This window comes from Tupaia chinensis, unplaced genomic scaffold (genome assembly GCF_000334495.1).
Source record: "Tupaia chinensis unplaced genomic scaffold, TupChi_1.0 Scaffold143603_1, whole genome shotgun sequence".
In the NCBI taxonomy this organism is placed as follows: Eukaryota; Metazoa; Chordata; class Mammalia; order Scandentia; family Tupaiidae; genus Tupaia; species Tupaia belangeri.
In genome coordinates, this window is record NW_006203449.1 from 94,015 (window position 1) to 97,806 (window position 3,792).

A 3,792-nucleotide genomic window follows, 5' to 3' on the forward strand; every position below is an offset into this window, starting at 1 on the left:
AGCCATGTGGGTTGCAACCTCCTTAGCCACCACACCACAGGTTAGCCCTTGCAATGACCTACTTTATACTCAATGAGGATTTTCTTTTTCTTTTCTATTTTTTTTTTAAAGAGGTTTTGGCCATAGGGCACATGCACTCACCAGAGAAAGAGAGAAAAACACAGACAGTGAGAGGATGAGAAATCACCCTCTCATGGGTGGGATGATCATATCAAAGTCCCTTCACCATTCTCCTCCTGGGATTTCAGGCATGCACATGCACATGCCTGGCGTGAGTTTCAAGCCTCTCAGTCCAGGACTCAAACTGCAGTCAACCAAGTGGGAGTATAGCGATGTAACTGCTACACCATCAGCTGGCCCTGAGGATTTTATTTTTCTAGGATAGATTTCCAAAAGTTGAATTGCCAGATCAAATATTTTACTTTGGGTGTTAACAAAGATTACGTAATTACTTTCTTCAAAATTTGCAATAATTCATGGGCAAACACACATATACACTTGGCATGATTTTCAAATCGCTGGATCTGGGACTGGAACCGCAGTCAACCATGTGGGAGTCTGGCTCCTTAACCACATCTGACAGTCCCAACAATAACCACGTTTTATTTTTGTCTATCTAGTGAGAAAAATGGCATCTAAAAATGGAATCTAACTATTCCTTTACCTGCATTTCTGTTTTTATGATCTGCTACTATCTTGCTGAAAATTTTAGCATCTATATTCATCAGAGATATTGGTCTGCAGTTTTCCTTTTTTGTCATGTCCTTATCTGTGTTGGGGATGAAGGTGATGGAGGCTTCACAAAATGAATTTGGGAGGATCCCTTTGTTTTTTACCTTTAGAAATATTTTGAGTAGAATGGGGGTTAGCTTCTTAAAAAGTTTTGTAGAATTCACAAGTGAAGCCATTAGGTCCCAGGGTTTTCTTTGTTGAGAAGTTAATTATTACTGATTCAATCTCATTGCTAGTTTATGGGTCTATTCAGGCTTTCTATGTCTTCTGGATCCAATTTTGGTAGACTACATGTGTCCAGGAATTTGTCCATTTCCTCCAGGTTTTCGTGTTTGTTGGAATATAATAGCTCACAATGTTCTCTAATGATGTCTTGGTAGACTACATGTGTTCAGGAATTTGTCCATTTCCTCCAGGTTTTCTTGTTTGTTGGCATATAATAGCTCACAATGTTCTCTAATGATGTTTTGCATTTCTTTTATGTCTGTTGTAATATTGCCTTTTTCATTGCAAAATTGGCTTATTTGGTTCCTTTTTCTCTTTTTCTTAATTAGTCTAGCTAATGGTGTGTCAATTTTGTTTCCTTTCAATGAATCAGCTTTTGGTTTCATTTATTTTCTGTATAGGTCTTTCATTTTCTATTTCATTTATTTCTGCCTGAGTCTTTATTCTTTCTTTTCTCCTGGTATTTTTTGGGGGATTTTGTTGTTGTTGTTGTTTTTCCAATTTCCTGAGGCATGATGTTAGGTTGTCTACTTTCCATCTTTTACTCATGTGCACTAATTGCTGGGACCACCAGTTAGCGTAATGGCTATGTTGCTGAACTCTCATGTAGCCAAACTCGGGAGTCCCAAATCCAGTGGTTTAAACCTCACGCTGGGCCTGTGAGCATGTGTGCCCAAGATCCCGAGAGGAGTATAGAGAAGAAGGGCATGACCGTCCCCCCTTGGGGGTGATTTCTCACTTTGTATCTCTCTGTCTCTCTGTCTTTCTGGTGAGCGCACATGCCCTATAGCAAAAGCCTCTCGAAGAAAAAATAAATGGCTATGAACTTCCCTGTTATGACTGCTTTTGCTGTGTCCCAAAGACTATGGAAAGTCACGTACTCATTGCCATTGGTTTCAATGAATCTTCTGATTTCAGTCTTAATTTCTTTAGTAGGTTGTTTACCTTCTATATGTTTACGTATTTTCAAGGACTTTTTCTGAAATATCAAGTTGAATCCCACCTTGGTTGGACAAGATGCTGGATATACTTTCTATGCCTTTGAATCTGTAAAAGCTTGTTTTGTGCTCTATCATGTGGTCATTCTTCAAAAAGATTCCATGCAGGGGGTAAGAAAAATGTGTATTTCATGGGTTTTGGGTGGAAGATTCTATAAATGTCTGTCAGGTCCATTTGATTTATAGTATCACTTAAATTCTGTATCTCTTACCTTATTTTTTATCTAGATGATCTGTCCAAAGGAGATAGTGGAGTCTTGAAATTCCCAACAATTAATACGTTGCCGTCTATCTCTCCTTTTTGATCTAGTAGTCTTTCCTTCACATATTTGGTTGCTCCTGATTTGGGTGCATAGATATTTACAAGTGTTAGATTTCTTGGTGAATCAGTCCTTTTAGTACTATATGATATGCTTCTTTTGTTTCTTCACAATTTTTAAATTATGCATTAAATTATCCATCTTTTTTTACTCTGCTGTGATACATTACCTTATAGCTTCTTCCCATTATCTATTAGCATTTTGTGTCCATAATATAGTCTCTCAGAAAACATACCAACCCTCCCCCAAGCAATTCCTGGCATTTACTATTACTGTTTTTGAATTGTCTCTCCATTGTTTTCCTCTTAGCATAGTTTTATGCTTTGGGGCTTTATGTTTAACTATTTTATCAAATTTTGTACACAATGAAAAATGAGAATCTAGGTTCATTTTTCTGCAGATGAATATCCAGTTTTTTCAGCACCATTTTTTGTTGAAAAATGGAACATTTAACAGACACAAGAATGGAAAGATATTGCATATAGTAATATCTTTGACATGCCACAACACAATCCCTTTTCCTCCAGTTTTCTCTCAGGATTTTGATTACATAAACACATGTCTCCAGCATGATTTTTAAGCCACTGGGTCTGGGACTCACACTGTGGTGAGCCATGTGGGAGTCCAGTATCTTAACAACCATGCCACCTTCCAGCCCCAGTGTATAATCTTTTTAGCGTATTGTTGGATTCAGTTTGCTAGTATTTTGTTAAAGATTTTTGTACATACTTTCATCAAGGTTATCTTTTTTTCTATTGTCATGTATTTGTCCACTTTGTGGATAAGGGTGATGGTGACTTCATAAAATGAGTTTGGGAAGTTCCCCTTCATTTGAATCTTTTGGAGTAGTTTGAAGAGTATTGGTGTTAATTCATCTTTAAAAGACTGGTAGGTTATCAGTAGTGAAAAAATAAGATCTGAACTTAATTTGTTGAGAGAGTTTTTTTTTTCTGTTTTTAATTATTATTTATACATTTCATTGCCATACATCATTTAGATTGTAAAGACATTTTACCCATACTTACCTGTCAGGGGAGATATTGTGATCACAAAGGTGGTTTTCCAAGGGCAAGGCTTATCTATTGCATTCCAGATGTGCTGACTCCTGCGATTTCCCCAAATGTGGGAAACTCGATGGCATAATTTGTAGTAGTGGGGGACTGTGTTCATGCTCTCCCCTGGGGAAAAAAAAAAAAGAAAAAAGAATGAGAGACTTTACCCAGCATGATATACACCTCAGTCTAGCCCAATTGAGAATATTTATTACTGATTCAATTTCATGATTTCTTTTGAACTACTTTGGTTTTCTGTATTTTCCTGATTCAGTCTAGATCTGCTCTATATGACCAGAAATTTGTTCATTTCTTCTAGGTTCTCCAACTCATTATTAGCATATAGTTGCTCATAGTAATACCTAATGATCTTTTGGATGATTGTGATATTCATTGTAATGTCCCCTTTTTCACTTCTGATTTCATTTATCTGGGTCTCCTCTTTTTTTTTGGTTTATCTTACTA

At 36.8% G+C, this 3,792-nt stretch overlaps 1 non-coding gene across 1 annotated transcript; it reads left to right on the plus strand.

The window, feature by feature from the left end:
• Window positions 1–3,292: 3,292 nt before the first annotated feature.
• Window positions 3,293–3,456, plus strand: LOC114005278 (U1 spliceosomal RNA). Its single transcript, XR_003547157.1, has one exon. It is a non-coding gene; the product is annotated as a U1 spliceosomal RNA (small nuclear RNA).
• The last annotated feature ends 336 nt before the right edge of the window (window positions 3,457–3,792 follow it).